This window comes from Mesoplodon bidens (genome assembly GCF_964165515.1).
Source record: "Mesoplodon bidens genome assembly, contig: HAP1_SCAFFOLD_210, whole genome shotgun sequence".
NCBI lineage: Eukaryota > Metazoa > Chordata > Mammalia > Artiodactyla > Ziphiidae > Mesoplodon > Mesoplodon bidens.
In genome coordinates, this window is record NW_027671695.1 from 29,021 (window position 1) to 49,603 (window position 20,583).

Consider the following 20,583-nt stretch of genomic DNA (forward strand, 5'->3'; position numbering starts at 1 on the left):
CCTCAGTTTCCTCATCCTCAAAGTGGGAGGATAATGGCACTCATTAAAGGGAGTGACTGGGAAGATTGTATAAGGTAATCCCTGTGAGATCCCTGACACGTGGTAAGTGCTCCACGTTGGCGGCTATTTGCATATGTATTCACGCAGGGTGAACCCCCAGGGTGACAGACAGGTAGCAGCACCCTTACCACCAGCCAGCCCTCGCAGGGTGCAGGCCGCCTGTCCCGATTCCCCTGAATGCCTGGGCTGCTGTTATGTAGCCAGTGTTCTGTACGTCCCTTGGAAGCATCACATCACACGCTAATTTCCACCCAATCATACTCTTAACCAGAATTACGACCCTAAGAGACAAAAAGCGCGAATCTCTGCCCCAGGAGTCCCACAGACACAAACGAGCGAGGGAGCCGCCGTTTCCAACTAGGTCGCCGCCTCTTTGATCGCACGCTCCCTTACATTAGTCACGTTTCGGGAATGGTGATCACCCAACGCTGGCGTGGCATCAACGCTCCTTTCCGGGGCCTCAGGGAAGGTCAAGTTGAAGTTTGGCGCTTGGGAAGCTGGTCATGGAGCAATTTTACCTTGCGCCACTGGAGGGCAGTGTGCCTTTAAAAATGTGCGCAGTTCCCCAGATTCCGGGGGTGGACGGCGCAGGTGATAACCGTGGATTCAGTAACAATTATTTATCTGAACGCCAGGAGCTGTTTAGAGCCCAGAGGTTTTGGTTGTTGTTAGTTTTTTGTTTGTTTCGTACAGGGAACCTGGGCTTTCTTAACATCGTGGTAGAATTAGCTGAGTTAACTGGCTCCTGTGAAAACATGGATTCTCTGCTCTTGCCCTACCCAAACTGTTTCCTGGACCAGCAGCTGGGAGAAGCTGGCTTATCACACTAGGCACCCTTCCATCTAACACCTCCCCTTCCTAGGCCTCCCAAAGTGGAGCAAAATCCTTCACTTATTTATAGGTGAGAAGAGCCACTCTCAGAGGACAGATGGCACAGACAGATGGGGTTCACCACTCTGGGATCAAGGGGAGAATCAATTTCCTCACCTCTGATCATTGCTTTTACTCAAGCAGTTACTGGGGGACCAACGCCTTCCTAGTGAAATACAAAATGGACAGTGTAATGGAGTTATTCTCCATGGTGAATTAAGTGTGATGCACACCCCAAGCTATAACATAGCCATAGAGACACATACATACATATAGGTATATGCATAGATATATACACCTTGTATATACACATATGTATGCACACATACACACATGTGTATGTACAATATACATGTGTTTAACATGTATAACATACATCTCTAAGTAAACATTTCCCCTCCCATTTTTCCTTTTGCTCGTGCTGCATATCAAGAAAGACAGTATTTGGCCTCTGGATGGCACTAGCTGAACAGCTTCCAGATGAATTCAGTCCTAATTCCTGAACTTGAACTTTGGGTTGGAAAACGTGCGGGAGACACTGACCCACCACCGAGGGTTCTGTCTTCAGAGCATGTGACACAGAGCAGGGCTGCCCCGTCAGCGGTGACTCGGCTCAAGCAGCAGGGGGCGCCCTGGTGATCGTGCCCAGCTTGTCTCCTGTCAGGAAAGCAGGTGTTTCCTTCTTACTTTTCTCCCTCCAGTTCTTGATGGGCCGTAAGGTAGTTTCAGTAGCAGTGAAGATTATGTCCACATTTCAATACTGACCACCACCACCAGATTTTTCTACTAAAATCTGGCCTAAGTAAAAGCTGCAGAAACATTGAGAGCAAGGAGTAACCTTGATTATTACCTTCTTCAGACCCCTCCTTACACTGGCGACGCTGAGGAGGTCTGTGGTGGGTTCTTTGTGCCAGGTTCTGGCAGAGCCAGGGGTATAAGCTTCGTTCACTGGCTCCCAGCCCAGCTTTACTTTTACCACTCCAAAAAGCTTCCTCTATTTTAAAGGAAATTTAAATTATGAAAAAAAAACTTTGAGGTTTTCAGCTCTCAAGAAAAGAAGATTGAAAGTATCCAAGATGGTGGAGCCTTTAAAAAAATCTTTTTAAACAATAATGTATTGCTGAAATTTCTGTTGAGGCATGGCTTGTGGATTTCTTGACTGTGGCATGTCAGTTTCACAATCCCAGATTTTCAAACCCTTGTTTCTGTGCGAGTTCTCATTGTGTGCAGCAGAGGTGGGAGTGCCCTCTGCCTGGGGTGTCTGCAGGAGAATGATTGGAACTGAAGTATATTTTGGTTTTGTCTCCGTCTGAATCTGAACGTTGCATCTGTATTGGGGGAACATAGCACCTGAGAAAGAGTCATTGACTCCCCCATGTTGGGAGGTTGTTGCTCAGATTGTTTTCTCCAGTGAATAGGATTGCAATTTTCTTTTTCATTTAAAATGCAGACACACTGCCTGAACGAACACAACACTGCTGTTTCACACCCATGGAATTTACCGGGACGTACACACATCAGTTATTCAAGAACATGTCTGCCAGATGTCACCGTAACCAAGTGAAAAGTGAAAACCTCAGACATCCAAGCAGATATTTTATCAGCAAGAGCTCAACAACTCTTTGCCTCATTTAAAACCAAGCCAGCTGGCTATTGAGTGGGGCTGATTGAAACAACTGCATGTTTTAATGTGGCCACAAGAAGATGCAGGTGTTTTCCATTAGAAAGGGCATCTATTCTATTGTATAAAGTGACGTGTGGTTAGCCAGTTTTCCTTCAAATGTGACTCTCTGGGAAGAATAAAATTAAATAGAGAAAGAGCCAGGCTTCTCCCTGCTTGATTCTCATTTCCCCAGAACTCTGTGACTCAACAGAGGATCCTGCAACAATAGCCTTCAAGGCTCCTTTACAGAACCTGTCAGGGTGCACCCTTCCTGCCATCAGAACTCGACTGATATCCTGTCAATACAATTATGGGGAGAGACTGTTTGGTTTGCTCCACTGACAGCCTTGAATCTTCTGTTGCCCTGGAGAGGCAGGCTAGGTACAGGGGTGGAATTTATTGAATTGAGCATCCTTAGAGTGTGCAAATGATCACGGCACCCGATGTTTTTCATAATTTCTCACCGACTCTGTTTTTCGGTGGGGCTTTGTGTCACAAACAAGAAGCGTGTACATTTGTAGATAGAGCTATAGAATCACGTCATTCTGGGGTTGGAAGGAAGCTTACAGCCATCTAGTCCAATTCCTTTTTTGAGGCTATTAAGACCCAGAGAGGGGAAGAGACTCACCCAAGGCACTACCCTGACCTGGTCACAGAAGTGGGGTGAGATTTATGTCACCTGACTTCCAGACCCATGCTCTTTGGCCGCGATACACAATTAGTTAATGAATGACAAGCCAGATTGGTTATATCTCTACATCAGGCAGTCAAAAAAATGTTCATTGCTGAGTCCGGTTCCATTATTGTTTCACTCAACATTCCTTCCAGAGTGAACTCTGCTAATTTCTTGGGATTGGTTGACAGCCAAGAAATATTTATTGAATGTTTACTGAGTACTCTGCACCAACCTAAGCTCTCTTGGGGGCATAGAACCAAGTTCAGAACTTAGCTCTTTCCCATAAGGAATTAATTATCTAGTTGGGGAGACAGAATATCTATCTATATCATTATATATATGTATTTCATATGTATGACATATATATTGCTTTGCATAGCCCCTGCATCAAAGAAAGCTCTCAGGAAACATTAGCTCTTACTCTTGTGCATGCGCGTGCGCACACACACACACACACACACACACAGAGATAAGACAAACAATGTCATGGGTCACGCCCCTGTAAGTTTCAAGTTTCTGCACTACCCAGAAAGGTTCAGATTTGTGGGGAGGAAACCCTGAGCACGACTCAGGAGGCTTTATAAAGGAACAGTCCTGAAACTGGACCTTGAAGGGTGAAAATGTAGACTCTGATCAGGAATGGAGATTGGGAGAAACTCAGCCCTCTGGGGCCAGATGACTCGCCCCTCCTTAGATCCTAAGGTTTCATAGACTTTCACCCCAACCCGAGTTCTATTTCCTAAGACTCAGCACCGCTGCTGGGATTCTTATCATCGTCTTCACGGGGAAGAATTTATTTAGAGCCAGTGTGTCCAAATTGGATGCTCTACAAAATTAGGCAACCACACTCAACCACACTAAGAGCCTAACATCTCTAATAAATATTGAGGCTGGTGAACATTGGCACATAGGTAGAGACAAATGCAAAGAAGGTGGGCAGACAAACACACAGTCGGGCAAACAATCCATCGTAGGTCAGTAATTTTTTTTTTTTTTTTTGGCTGTACGTGGGCCTCTCACCGTTGTGGCCTCTCCCGTTGCGGAGCACAGGCTCCGGACACGCAGGCTCAGTGGCCATGGCTCACGGGCCTAGCTGCTCTGTGGCACGTGGGATCTTCCCAGACCGGGGCATGAACCCGCGTCACCTCCATCGGTAGGCAGGCGGACACTCAACCACTGCACCACCAGGGAAGCCTCCGTTGGTCAGTATTTTTATCATGTTTGAATGAAATGGGAAAACGTTATATTCCGCTATGTATTGCAGAGAATATGCCTTTGATTGCTCAGATCCTTTTATGTTCAATTTACAATGTAACTGGAGAAGGTAAAACACAAGGAAGGGGGGCTGAAACTGAGCTACCCACCTTAACGACCCAGTCTTGGCAGGCTGGTGGGCAGTTTTCATTTTTCTAGGGAAAGCTATGTGGTTGTCGATCCCTGCAACTCTTTCTCTCTCGGTCCTTTTTTTTTTTTTTTTCTTTTTTCGTCTTTTTAAATGAAAGCTTCCAGCTTCCTGGCGCCTTGGCACATCCTTCGGTGAGCAAGGGTGAGCAAGCAGGGGCTGCAGCAGTGCCCAGCCCTGTGGTCGGTTCAGAAAGGAGACCTGCTCCCTCCCATGCTTTTTACCACTGGCCCGGGTCGGGGGGTGGGAAAGATCTGCTGGAGGAGGGGCCCACCTTCCTCTTTGTTTCTCTAAAAAAGGGGGGCTTTGGCTTTGCAACGTTAATGAAGACCACAGAATGTGGGTTCCTGGGGGATGAGCTCAGCCCCCTTTTGAACACTCCTCACAGATCAGTGGTGGGAAGGCCGTTCCTCCAGGAAGAATTCTGAGTCCTGGATGAACAAGTCGGCAGTGGCTTCCAGACCTTCCAGAATCTTCCAGGCTCAAGTGCTGCTCATAGTAGAATTTAGGCCCCTTTTCCTGTATTTGAAAGACAAAGTTTTCTTGCTTTATGACTGGGCCTGCGGACAAAATTTCAACCCCCTAGTTCTTTCTCTTTTAAAAGAAAGCATTTATTTATTTATTTTTGGCTGCATTGGGTCTGTGTTGCCGCGTGCGGGCTTTCTCTAGTTGTGGCGAGCCAGGGCTACTCTTTGTTGCTGCGCACGCGCTTCTCATTGTGGTGGCTTCTCTTGTTGCAGAACACGGGCATGCCGTGTTATAGGCATGCTGGCTTCCACAGTTGTGGCACACGGGCTCTAGAATGCAGGCTCAGTAGTTGTGGCATGTGGGCTCAGTAGTTGTGGCTCACAGGCTCTAGAGCACAGCCTCAGTAGTTGTGGAGCACAGGCTTAGTTGCTCCACGGCATGTGGGGTTTCCCTGGAGCAGGGCTCAAACCCGTGTGTCCCCTGCATTGGCAGGTGGACTGCTAACCACTGCACCATCAGGGAAGTCCTTGATATTATCTTTAAAGCGATGAGGAGTTTCATGGAAGGGGTGTCATGACAGAATTTGTGTTTACAAGACACTCTGGCCACAGTGTGGAAGACAGAGTCAAGGGGACTGGAGTAGAGAGGAGGAGCCAGTTGGGAGGCAGTTGGAGTAGTGCAGGTGGGAGGTGATGGCTATTTGGAGTACGGTGTGTTGGTGGAGAGAGGGGGCAGTGAAAGGATTTGAGAGCCACGGGGATGGGTTCACAAGGAAGAGAGGACGAGGGGTCAAGGATAAGCTTTGGTTTCTAATTATGCAGCTGGATGCATAATGGCCCATTTACGAGTCAGGGAACAAAGAACCAACAAGAAAATCATGGCTTTAATTTTGGACTTACTGACTTTGACATATTATTGACAAACAGGCAAGGAGAGAAGTGGCTTGAGATACACATTCCTGTGTCACCTGCATTGAGGTGGTAATGACGGTGCTGAGGGAGAAAGCGGAGGGTGGCAAGAGGAGAGGGGCTAGCCTTGAGCTTAGTGATTCTCGAAAGCTTAAAGGCCTTGTAGAGGAGGGTGAACCTGCAAAGGAGGCGGAGGGGCAGGAGGAAAACCAGGACGATGCTGTATATCACGAAAGGGAAGAGAGCGCTTTCAGATGAAGGGACTGTTCAAGAGCATCAGATGCCATTGAGCGGCCAAGCGAGGCGTGACTGAAAACTGCTCATTGTGTTGAGCAGCGTGAAGGTCATTGGTAATGTGAGAGAGCTGCTTTGTGGAGTGGAGGGATTGGAAGGCAGATGGTGGAGGAGGGTAAGAATAAGTGGGCAGTGGGGATTCCCTTCTGGCACAGTGGTTAAGAATCCGCCTGCCAATGCAGGGCACACGGGTTCGAGCCCTGGTCCGGGAAGATCCCACATGCCGCGGAGCAATTAAGCCCGTGTGCCACCACTACTGAGCCTGCGCTCTAGAGCCCACGAGCCACCACTACTGAAGCCCATGTGCCACAACTACTGAGCCCACGTGCCTAGAACCCGTGCTCCACAAGAAGAGCCCGTGCTCCTCAACAAGAGCCCGTGCTCTGCAATGAGAGGCCCACTCACCACAATGAAGTGTAGTCCCTGCTCGCCACAACTAGAGAAAGCCCACGCACAATAACAAAGACCCAACACATCCAAAAATAAATAAAATAAATGAATTTATATAAAAAAAAGAGTAAGTGGGCAGTGACCATGTAAAGACAGAAGGATGGATAACTCCTTTGGGAATTTTGGCTGTGAAGGGCAGGGGAGAGACAGCAATGGGTAGAAGAAGGAGGACTGAATAAAGTGATTTAGTTTTGCTGTTGTTTTAATGGGAAAGACTTGAGCATGGTTCAGAGTCAATGGAGAGCCTCCAGTCAGCACTGAATGCACAGAAGAGAGGACGAAACTGTATTGTTTAGATCCCGGGAAGGGCCGAATGGAAGTGTTCCTAATAGAGGTGGACAGAACAGCCTTTGACAGGAGGAGAAACACCACATCTGGCCCTTCGGGGGAGGGCGTGGATAAGACATGTGCCTATGGAGGAAGTTTTGTACTTGGTGTCAGGAGGGCGGGGGAGTGTAAGTGGATGACTTGAGATGTTATCAGTAACTTATAAAACAAGAGTGCCTAGTGAGAGTGAGGTTTGAGGGCAGCACTGAGATTTGGAGAGGCCTGAAGGAGCTTTGAAATAGTCATTGTGAATCATGAGAGCGAGAAAACTGTTGGAGACTACTAAGGGGATCCCAGGCAATTTGGGAGTAGGTCATCATGAGTTTAGAGTTAAGCCACAAAAGCTGTTTTGTGATTTTCTCCAGTTACACTTGATTACCACCTAAAATATGGGGTCAGCCACTTCAGTTTGCTAGGGCTGCTGTAACACAGTACCACAGATTGAGTGGCTTAAACAACAGAAATTTGTTTTCTCTCATTCTGGAGGCTGGAAGTCCAAGATCAAGGTGTCAGCGGGGTCGGTTCCTTCTGAGTTCTGTGAGGGAGGGAGGTGTTCCAGGCCTCTCCCCTTGGCTTCTAGATGGCTGACTTCTCCCTGTGTCTACACGTCTTCCCTCTGTATGTGTCTGTGACAAATTTCCTGTTCTTACAAGGACACCCGTCATATTGGATTAGGGCCCACCCTAGTCATCTAATTGTAACCTAATCACCTCTGTAAAGACACTATCTCCATATGTGGTTCCATTCTGTGGTACTGGGGGTGTAGGATTTAGCATATGAATTTCTCTGCAGGGGGGTTCAATTCAGCCCATAATATAAACACGTACACTCAAGTTTTCAGCTAAGAATATAAAAAGTAAAATTGTACCGGTGTTAATAAAGGGAAGGAAGCTGAGAAAGGGAGTCAGTTTATGAGGGAAAGGTGAAAGGAAAGAAGGGAATCAACTGTTTATGTCCAGGATGAGATGTCCAAATGACCTATTTGTTGACTGGCTACTAATACTGCAGATTTGGAAGAAGATAATGCCATGGGAAACACACCACACTTACAATGATAGAATAGCCAGGAAACTCTATCCTGAACTTTATGGTGACATGATTTATCATGGTCTCCAGTCTTTATTGTATGAGGAAGATCAGAGAGAGACGCAGACAGAGACAGACTGACACACACCAACAGCAGTGTGGCCACACTTAGAACCCAATGGGCCAATTTTTACCCCATGCCGCTTCACTTTACCTTCGGTTTTACTTCTCTTTCAGTAGGCCTGGGATACAAATGAAGAATATCTCTTCAAAGTGATGGTGTCTTTCTCCATGAGAAGAGTTCCCAACAGAGAAGCAACTGAGTAAGTAAGCAATGAAAAGTCTAAATTGACTGTTTGCAGCATTATTTGAGACAGGACGTTCATTGAAAACTCAATCTTGAAAATAATGTATACCTCAAATTTTTAGGGACACACTTTTTAATTTAACATTAAAAAGAACCTTTATAATCTAGCTCAGCTTATAGTTTATATCATGTTCAAACAATGCTCTTCATTCAATAGGCACTATGAAGATAAATACAAAAATTTGTAGTTACATGTCATAAGCTTTCTACATTTATATATATATGTGTGTGTGTGTGTGTGTGTGTGTGTGTGTGTAATATATATATATATATATGTATTATATATATATATATATATATATATATAATATATATATTTATTTTTTTTTTCTTGCAGATAGATAGATAGATAGATAGATAAAGATAGAAAGAAAAGAGTTCGCTTCTCATTGTATTGGTCTGCTCTGGCTGCCATAACCAAATACCACAGACTGGGAGGCTTACACAACAGAAATTTATCACAACAGAAATTTATTTCTCACAGTTCTGGAGGCTGGGAACTTGAAGATTAAGATGCTGACAAGGTAGGTTTCATTCTGGGGCCTCTTCTTTCAGCTTGTAGGCAACACCAAATCTTTGTATGCTCACATGACCTCTCCTTTGTTGAGGGGGAAGTGGCAGGGGAGAGAGTGAGCATTCTGGTGCCTTTCTGGATGAGGGTGCTAATCCTCTCTATCATGGCTCCACCATTATGACCTCATTTAACTGTAATTATCTCCTTATAGGCCCTATCTCTAAATATTAATACATTCACATTTGGGGTTAAGACTTCAACATGTGAACTTGGGGCCAAGGGGATAAGTGCACAGCACTCCTTTTGAAAATAACTTACATATGTATTGGTTCATCGCACTGTTGGTATCTGTCACAGCACCTTGTTTATTTTCTTCAGAGCCTTAGTCCAACTTTTAATAGTTTTACATTTGAATCTGTTCTTCCGAAGGAATCTTCCCTATTTGTGATGTTTCCGTCCATCTCCATTTGTGATTAGGGTAACACTCCTGGTTTCTCTCTACTCCCTTACTTCACTCTTCCCTTGAGAGGTGAAATGACTGATTTGATTGGTGGGCTGGAAGGATAAACGGGGCATGGGTTCCCTTCTCATGAGGAGCCGGCCTGCCCTCTGCACACATTTTTCTGTGCTGCTCCCCACACTAAGTACAGAATCAAGCCCTGCCTGGGCAAGCTCACACACCCACATGGTTGTCCGTGCTGTCTGTAGCTGTAGACTGTTTAGATTGGTAGGGGCCAGATCCTAAGGTGTTAAATATCTTGCATATTACACCAGAATATCGTGATACCTGCCTCGGTTCAGCTCTGCCTGGGTCAGTGTAGATGAATTTATCTCATCACAGGATATTTTTAAAATTAAGAAGGAAACTTGCCCCCTGATAAAAGTCATATCCTCCCACGCAGCCTTTTATTGTGGTCTCCTGTCTGCTTCATTCTTTTGTCTTAATTTTATTGAGAACTTGACAAAGAGGGTTTCTATTTATTGTCTTCCTCAGACTCAAAATGTATCATGCATGGACTGTGAATATAAGGGATAAAAGAGAAGAGGAACATTTGGGGGAGCAATATAAACATATGATATGTGGATTTGTGTGTACACAAACACACACATATATACACAGCACATGTATGTATTTTAAGATACGTAACATGCTCACATGATTCAAAAAAATTAAAAGAAGGAGGTGTAAGGTAAAAAAACAAATGATGCCCTACGTGAACTTTACTCCTGTTTTATAGATTTTTAGAAAAGATATATTTGCCTTTATCTTATGCTTTAAACAGAAGCATTCTTTCCAAAACAATTTATAATAACCTTTTAAAAATAAAAAATGAGAAGGTTGCCTTCCAAGAAATGAAAAAGGGAAAATATAAGGAGAAGAGGGAACCCATGTACACCATTGGTGGGGACGTAAATTGTACAGCCTGTGTGGAAAACAGTATGGAGGTTTCTCAGAAAACTAAACATAGAACTACCATATGACCCCGCAATTCCATTCCTGGGTATATATCAGAAAAAAAGAAAATCCCTCACTCAAAAAGATACATGCACCCCAATGTACACAGCGGTGTTATTTACAATAGCCAAGACACGGAAGCCACCTAAGTGTCTATCAACAGAAGGATGGATAAAGATTATGTGGTGTACACACACACACACACACACACACAGAGAGACACACATACGCATACACATACAATGGAATACTACTCAACCGAAAAAAAAAGAATGAAAACTTGCCATTTGCAACAACGTGGATGGACTTGGGAGGCTATTACGCTTAGTGAAATAATAAGACAAGTACTGTATGTTATCACTTATATGTGGAATCTAAAAAGTAAAGTAGTGAGTATAAGAAAAAGAAACACACTCAGATATAGAGAACAACCCAGTGGTTCCCACTGGGGAGAGGGAAGGGGGAGGGGCAAGATAGTGTTAGGGGGTTAAGAGGTACAAGCTACTATATATAAAATAAGTAAGCTACAAGGATATATCATACAGCAGAGAGAATAGAGTCAGTATTTTATAATAGCTATAAATGGAGTTATAGCCTTTAAAACTGTAAATCACTGTGTTGTACACCTGCAAATTATATAATATTGTACATAAACCTATACCTCAATTTTAAAAAATGCAAAAAAAAGAGAAGAATATAAGGAAAAAAGCCTCTGGTCATCTCACAATGCTAGCCCCTCAGCTAGTCTCTTTTTATCTTATTGTCATGTTTGATCAACAGATTTTATACATTGCTGTGTTCATTGTATTATTACTTCCTCTTAGTACCTAAATTACACCTTGTAACTGACTGTGTTATATCACATTTCCATCCTTAGTAAAAGTTAATTTAAATATATAACATTTCAGATTAGTTTTGAGGAATTGACTTTGGGAATTTTATTTTTCGGAACCCAGACATTGTAGGAGTCTGTGCATATGTAATCTGGTTTATTTGCAAAGGTGTTTTAATTGGAACTGGGTGCATAGGCTATATAGAGGCTTTTGTTGCCAGTGTCAGTTGAAAAATTGAAAAGTGCAAACCTAGATTGGGGTCAACAAATTGTTTTCCTGCGAACGCTCAGGCAGCTGGAGTCCCAGCAGCACTGCGCTCAGGGGGCTGGGGGCTGAGGGCTGAGGGCTGCCTCATGAATCAGGATGTGTTTAAGATGCAGTACACGTGCTGCCCCCCAATAGTGGCTGCTTCTTTACATGAGCAGGTTTCCTCTATGGGAAAGGGCACCACAGGATGCAAGATGAATTGGAAACAGCTTCCCAGACAGGCTGGCTCTCCCGAGTGTGGTGGGTAATAGAAAGACACCACTAGCTTGGCAAATGGATCAGATTTTAAACGTGCTTTTCAGAGGTCTTTTGGTGCCAGTGTGAGGCAGAGTGGATTCTACAGGGTGGGAAGAATGCCTGTTAGGATGGCTTTAGACATTCAAATCTTGAACATTGGCCGTTTTTTTACATCTATTTTTTCCTATCCTGTCACTGCTTATTCTATGGATACTGCAGAAAACTCAGACCTACTGAGATGCGCTGGGTGGAAGATGTAAAGAGTAACTCAACAAAGATAGTCAAATAATGAACAGAGTAATGAAGACTCTCCGTCCCACCTTTCACCCAGTCCTAACTATGGTATCTCATATCGAGCGTGATGACGTCCAGTGACACAGGGCTCAGTGTCTCCTCTACATATTTGGGAACCTACCGCCAGCCTACCCTTGACCCAATATAAGCTGGATTGACTCTGCAAGAGGGTGTTGTTTCTAAAGCGAGGTCCTGGCCACATCCATGAAGGACTTGCAGGAGAGCTGAACGGGTGCAGTCACCATGACCCCAAGCGGGTAGTGGAAGAGAATGTCGATGGTCCGAGAAGCAGAGGGCGAGGCCCTGCAGAGAGGGTGTGGCGTGTCCACGGCCTTCCCCACAGGACAGGGGCGGGGTTGGGCCCCAGTGTGGGTGCACCACGCAGCCGGCTGGGAGCTGACAGCTGGGTCCATATGATGAGTTAGCGCCCAGGCCACACTAGTGGACCCCTTGCGTGTTCTCCTGCCCACCTCAGGTCAGGCAGCGCTGCTAGTAGAGAGAGGAGCCGTCTGTGAGAGGAGAGAGGGGCACATCACTCCCCAGCTTGCAGGCGTTCCCAGGGCCACTTCCAGCTGATGCCACCAGAGTAGCAGCACCTGGAGCGCGAGCCACCGTGATGGTGTCCCCAGCCACTGAGACTATCCCGTGGGTGGAACAGAAACTGGCGCCTAGCTCTTAGCTGGAGAGGTCTGAGGGCAAAGGCTGGCTTGAGGCTCCGTGGCTGGGTGAGAGAGGGCGGCTTTTCCAACAGCCTGCACTCGGATGGCTGCCCGGGGACAAGCAGAGGCCTCCGGAGGGAGCTGCACGAGTCGCTGCCTGTGGGGCCCGAGAGCCAAGTGAAGGGCCGAAGGAAGGCGGCAGAGCGGGCAGGGAGGGGCGAGATGGAAGCCTTCGGCCAGACTGTGTCGTCCTTTTCAGGGGCAGGGGCAGTGCGCAGGCCCCCAGACCTGTCTCCTGAGGCCCCCCGGGTGCACTCTGGGTGGAGAACGCGAGGACCCGCCCCGACAGGAGCCACCAGCGGCCAGCGGGCAGCACAAGGAGCCTGGCTTGGGAAAATGAAGCTTGCCTTTTTCTCTCCTGTCGGATCCCCGCCCTCTCCCACCTCCCTTTTCCATCCCCCAGTGAGCAGGACTGTGGGGAGGTAAGGGGCGAAGCGCAGGAGGGGTGGAGCCAGGAGAGTCAAGGAACAGAGCACGCCGCTGAGGCTAGCACGGCCGGGGGAGGGAAGCTGTGTGTTAAGGGCGGGAAGACAGTGCGTCTAGGTTTCGATCAGACTGGCCCGAGCTCTTTAAGGGCCAGAAATGACAGGCAAGCTCCATTGCGCCTCCTCGCGGTGCTGTCAGGGAGTGAGGGAGAGAAAGAGCTGACAGAGCGCCCAAGGCAGTGGTGTGAGAAGCAGAAGCCTCTTCCTCATGGCGCTCTCCTGAGGCCGCCTGTGGGCTGCACTGCTGGATGGGGGCCAGAGAATTAAGTAACCTGTGTTGGAAGCCTGCTGTGTAGGCTGCTAGGTAGGCCCTGAGATTTAAATGATGGGTAAATCCAGGTCCCACACAGCACGGGCCCACACACAAGAAGCCGGCCCTGGGGGTCATGGAAGACGGACGAAATGTGACAGAAACAAGACAGTTCCTTTGAAAGCATTACTTACAAATCTTGATATCAAGTGGTTTTCTTGCTCTTCCCTGGATTTTCGTCAAAGTACAATGGAAGAGGGAAGGACAAGTTTAAGTGGTAGAAAGTTCTGGTTTCATTAGATCAGATTACTCGAAGGTTTCTTGGGACTTTGACTGAAGATGGTAAACAGGTGTTTTCAAGTTTTTACAAGAAGGTTTAGGCCAGATTTTCTAAAATCCTTTCATAGGAATTTTTAAATGTTGGAAGTAGTATTATCTCAGGAAAATATGATTAAGTTTAAACTTCAGTCTATTTTCCAGGTGAACTGAGAAATCTAATTGCCTAGTTTACTCCAATATTGGTTTTGTAGAATAATTTTAGCAGGAGAGGCAGAAGAGTAACTCAGGCATAGTGTTCTCTTTCTGAGTAAAATGATGTAGGGCACGGAGTGGATGTCTTCCTCTGCCTAATTAGTCAGGGATAAGCCTTGTGATCTAAGAACGAACAACATGCTCTTGTATCCACCGTAAGGGGATGAACGGTCTCGTGCCTGTTAAACAGCAGCACAGCTCCTATTTAGTCCTTTGATTTCCAGAAACAAGAGCCCGATTCTTCCCACCCTAGTTGGCCCTGTCTGGCGCCACTGATGAGAAGTGGCAGTGGAGCCAGTTCTTAGACAGTTACCTTCAGACCAGGGCTTCCCACCCTCAAGGAATGGGAGGGGACATTTCTACCCTTTTAGTTTTTGCTGACAGGAGTAATTGTATATGTATAAATATTACAGCTTTGTGAAACAGTTGGACAAAATTGTTATTCCAGTGAATACAAAGGATTCCATCAGACCCATCTATATTTACAAATCTTGAAAGTGTAGGTTTGCTGTTTAGCTGTGCTAATGCCATTTCAGGCATTTATTTATTTATCTATCTATCTATCTATTTATTTATTTATTTTTATTGAGGTATGATTGACAGACCACATTATATTAGTTGCGGGTATACGACATAATGATTTGATATTTGTGCGTATTGTGAAATGATCACCTCAGTAAATCTAGTTAACATCTGTCACCGTGCATTGTATTATAATTTTTTTTTATTGTGATGAGAAGTTTGTAAGATGTAGGCACTTCAGTTTATTTATTACATCAAAACATACTTTAAAAGACATGCTTAGTTCAGTCAGTGCTGTTGGCTGATTAATATTTCATTTTGTGCAAATCTTAGAGGACATTCTGTGATGACAAGTATTAAGGATCATTGTGATCACACGTGTTTGGAGCATTGTGATGACAGAGATCATGGATCATTTTGAGTTCAAGGAGCATGAGCATTGTGATGACAAGAGCAGGAAGAAATGTGATCCCAAGGTTCATGGAGGACTGTGATAACAAGCGCATGGAGCATTGTGATGACAAGGTCATGTAGTATTTTGCTGACACAGGCATGGAGCATTGTGATGACAAGGGTCATGGATCACTGTGATAACATGCATCAAGGATCATTGTGCTTACAGGGTTCATGGAACTTTGAGATGACCAGGTCATGGATCATTGTGATGACAAGGTCATGGAGAATTTTGATGACAAGATTCCCAGATCATTGTGTTGTCAGGGGTCATGGAGCGTTGTGATGACAGTGGTCATGGAGCATTGTGATGACAGGGGTCATTGAGCATGATGAAGAGAAAGTCATGGATCATTGGGCTGAAACTGTTCCTGGAGTATTGTGATGACAGTGGTCATGGTGTATTGTGATGGCAAGGGAATGGAGCATTGTGCAGACAAGTTCCTGAAGCATTGTGATGAGAAGACCATGGAGCCTTGTGATGAAAAGTCTCATGGAACATTCTTATGAAAAGGGGCATGGAGAATATTGATTACAGGGGTCTGGGAGCACTCTGATGACAAGTGTATGGAGCATTGTGATGAGAAGGCCATGGAGCTTTCTGATGACATGTATCATGGAGCTTTGTGATGACAAGGACATGGAGCATTGTGATTACAGGGTTCCTGGAGCATTGTGATGAAAAGGGCATGGAGGCTTGTCATGACAGCGTTCAAGGAGCATACTGAAGACAAGTGTCAGGGATCATTGTGATGACAAGTGTATTGAGCATTGTGATGACAAAGATCATGGAGCATAGTGATGAGAAGACAATGAATAATTGTGATGATGAGCGTCATGGGGCATTGTCATGACAAGTGTTATGGAACATTGAGATCACAAACGTTTGGAACATTCTGATGAGAGAGGTCATGGAGCATTTTGATTTCATTTTGATGAAAATAGCCTGAAGCATTAAGATGATGGGCATGGTGCATCATGATGACAGTTTTCGTGGAGCATTGAGATGAAAAGGAGCATGTAGCATTGTGATAACAGGGATTTTGGAGAATGTTGATGACAAGAACATGTAGCATTGTGATGAGAAGGCCATGGAGCATTCTGGTGACATGCGTCATGGAGCGTTGTGACAACCAGGGAATGGAGCATTGTGATGGCAAGACCGTGGAGCATTTTGATGAGAAGACCATGGATAATTTTGATGACGAGTGTCTTGGAGTACTGTAATGACAAGGGACAGCATTGTGAGAAAATGTGTCATGGAGCTTTGTGATGACAAGTTTCATGGAGCATTGTGATGAAAAAGGTCATGGAACTTTCTGCTGACAAGCCTTGGAGTATTGTGATGACAATGGCATGGAGCATTGTGATGAAAAGGGCATGGATCATTGTGGTGAACAATGCATGGATCCTTGTCATGACAGGGCTCAAGGAGCATTCTCAAGACAAGTGTCAGGGTGCATTGTGATGACAAGTGTATTCAGCATTGTGATGAAAAATGTCATGCAGCATTGTGATGACAAGGGCATGGAGTATTGTGGTGACAGGCATCATGGAAAATTGTGATGACAAGTGTTATGGAACATTGTGATCACAAGGGATTGGAGCATTGTGATGACAGAGGTCATGGATCATTTTGATTTCAAGAGAAATGGAGCATTGTGATGACAAAGGTATGAGGCAATAGGATCCCAAGGTTCATGGAGGATTGTGATGACAAGCGCATGTAGCATTGTGATGACAAGGTCATGTAGCATTTTGCTGACAAAGTCATCGAACATTGTGATGACAAGGGTCATGGAGCATTGTAATGACATGCGTCAAGGAGCATTTTGATTACAATGTTCATGGAGCATTGTGATGACAAGGGCATGGATCATTGGGATGACAAGTTTCATGGAGCCTTTTGATGACAAGAGTCCCGGATCATTGTGTTGTCAGGGGTCATAGAGCGTTGTGATGACCGTGCTCATGGAGCATTGTGATGGGAAGGTCATGGAGCATTGGGCTGAAAATATTCATGGAGTATTGTGATGACAGGGGTCATGGAGCATTGTGATGGCAAGGAAATGGAGCATTGTTATTAGAAAGGAATGGAGCATTGTGATGAGAAGTCCATGGAGCTTTGTGTAGACAAGTGTCATGGAATATTCTGATGAAAAGGGGCATGGAACATTGTGATTACAGGGGTCTTGGAGCATTGTGATGACAAGGGGATGGAGTATTGTGATGAGAAAGCCATGGAACATTATGATCACATGCGCCATGAGATTTGTGAATGACAAGGGCATGAAGAATTGTTATTACAGGGGTCTTGGAACATTGTGATAACAATGGTCATGGAGCCTTCTGATGATAAGGCCGGGGAACATTGTGATGACTGGGGTCATGGAGCATTGTTATGACAGTGATAAAGGAGCATTGTGATGAAAAGGGCATGGAGCATTGGTGTGAAATATTTCATGGATTATTGTGATGAGTGGGCATGGAGCATTGTGAAGACATGGGCATGGAACACTGTGATACATGGGTCATGGAGGATTGTAATGACAAGGGCATGGAGCATTGTGATGAGAAGGGCATCGAGCATTTTGATGAAAAGTGTCATGCAACTTTGTGATGACAAGGACATCGAGCAATGTGATGAGCGGGTTCATGGAGCATTGTGATGACAATGGCATGGAGCATTGTGATTACAAGTTTCATGGAGCATTGGGATGACAAGGGAATGGATCATTGGGATGACATGTGTCATGGAGAATTTTGATGACAAGAGTCCCGGATCATTGTGTTTTCAGGGGGCATGGAGCGTTGTGATGTCAGTGCTCATGGAGCATTGTGATGAGAGGGGTCATGGAGCATTGTGATGAGAAGGTCATGGAGCATTGGACTGAAAATGTTCATGGAGTATTGTGATGACAGGTGTCATGGAGCACTGTGATGGCAAGGGAATGGAACATTGTGATGAGAAGGGAATGGAGCATTGTGATGAGAAGACCATGGAACTTTGTGTTGACAAGTGTCATGGAACATTCTAATGAAAAGAGGCATGGAGCATTGGGATTACAGGGGTCTTGGAGCTTTGTGACGACAATTGCATGGAGCATTGTGATTACAAGGTTCTTGGAGACTTGTGATGAAAAGGGCATGGACCATTGTGATGAAAAATGCATGGGGCCTTGTCATGACAATGTTCAAGGAGCATACTGACGACAAGTGTCAGGGAGCATTGTGATGACAAGTGTATTGAGCATTGTGATGACGAAGGTCATGGAGCATTGTGATGAGAAGACCATGTATAATTGTGATGACGAGCATCATGGGGCGTTGTGATAACAAGTGATATGGATCATTGTGATCACAAGTGTTTGGAGCATTGTGATGACAGAGGTCATGGAGCAGTTTGATTTCATTGTGATGACAATAGCATGAAGCATTATGATGATGGGCAAGGTGCATTGTGACGACAGGGTTCATGGAGCATTGAGAGGAAAAGGGGCACGGACCATTGTAATTACAGGGGTCTTGGAGCATTGTGATGACAAGGGGATGGAGCATTGTGATGAGAAGGCTATGGAGCATTCTGATGACATGCGTCTTTGAGATTTGTGAATGACAAGGGCATGAAGCATTGTGATTACAGGGGTCTTGGAGCATTTTGATGAAAAGGGCATGGATCATTGTGATAACAAAGGCATGGAGCCTTGTCATGACAGGGTTCAAGGGGCATACTGATGACAAATGTCAGGGAGCATTGTGATGAAAAGTGTATTGAGCTTTGTGATGACAGAGGTCATGGAGCATTTTGATTTCATTGTGATGACAATAGCATGAAGCATTATGAAGAAGGGCATGGTGCATTGTGATGATAGGGTTCATGGAGCACTGAGATGAAAAGTGTCATGGAGCATTGTTATGGCAGCGGTCTTGGAGCATTGTGATGACAAGGGCATGGAGCATTGTGATGAGAAGGCCAAATAGCATTCTGAGGACATGTGTCCTGGAGATTTGTGATGACAAGAGCATGGAGCATTGTGATGACTGGGGATTTGGAGCATTGAGATGAAAAGCGGTATGAAGCATTGTGATTACTGGGGTAATGGAGCATTGTGATTACAAGGGAATGGAGCATTGTGATGAAATAGGCATGGAGCCTTTTCATGACAGGTTTCAAGGAGCATTCTGATGACAAGTGTCAGGGAGCATTATGATGACAACTGTATTGAACATTGTGATGACAAAAGTCATGGAGCACTGTGATGACAGGGGTCATGGAGCATTGTGATGAGAAGGTCATGGAGCATTGGGCTGAAAATGTTCATGGAGTCTTGTGATGACAGGGGTCAGGGAGTATTGTGATGACAAGGGAATAGAGCATTGAGATGACAAGACCCTGGAGCATTGTGATGAGAAGTCCATGGAGCCTTCAGATGACAATTTTCATGGAGCATTCTGATGAAAAGGGGCATGGAGCATTGTGATTACAGGGGTCTTGGAGCATTGTGATGACAAGGGCATGGAGCATTGTGATGACAAGGTGGTGGAATATTTTGATGGCAGGGGTCATGGACCATTGTTATGACAGTGGTAATGGACCATTGTGATGACAAGGGCATGGAGCATTGTCTATAATGTTTCATGTATTACTGTGATGAGAGTGGGTATGGAGCAATGTGATGACAAGGGCTCGGAACACTGTGATACATGGGTCATGTTGGATTTTAGTGACAATGGCATGGAGCATATTGATGAGAAGGGCATCAAGCATTGTGATGACAAGCGTCATGGAGCTTTGAGATGACACGTTCATGGAGCAATGTGATGAGAGTGTTCATGGAGCATTGTGATGACAATGGCGTGGAGCATTGTGATGCCAAAGGTCATGGAGTTTTGTGATGACAAAGGTCATGGAACATTTTGATGACAAGGGCGTGGTGCAATGTGATGAGAAGGGCAGAGAGCATTGTGATGACAGGGTCATGGAGCAATTTGATGAAAAGGGTCATGGAACATTTTGATGACAGGGGTTATGGAATATTGTGATGTCAAGGGTCATGGAGCATTGTGATGAAAAGGGTCATGGAGCATTTTGATGACAGGGTTTATGGATCATTTTGATGTCAGGCATCATGGAGCATTTTGATGATCAAGACATGTAGCATTGTGATGACAGGGGCCATGGGAAATTGTGATGACATGGGTGAGGTAGTATTGTGATGACTAGTGATGGAACATTGTGATATCAGAGGTGAGAGAGCATTTTGATGAGAAGTGCTTGGAGAATTGTGATTACAATGTTTATGGAGCATTGTGATGACAAGTTTGTTGAGCGTTGTGATGAGAAGCGCATGGCATATTGTGATGACATGTGTCATTCAGCATTGTGCTGACAAGCACATGGAGCATTGTGCTGACAAGGGTCATGGAGCATTGTGCTGACAAAGGCATGGGGTATTGTGATGACATTTGTCACAGAGTATTGTGATGAAAATTTCATGGATCATTGTGGTG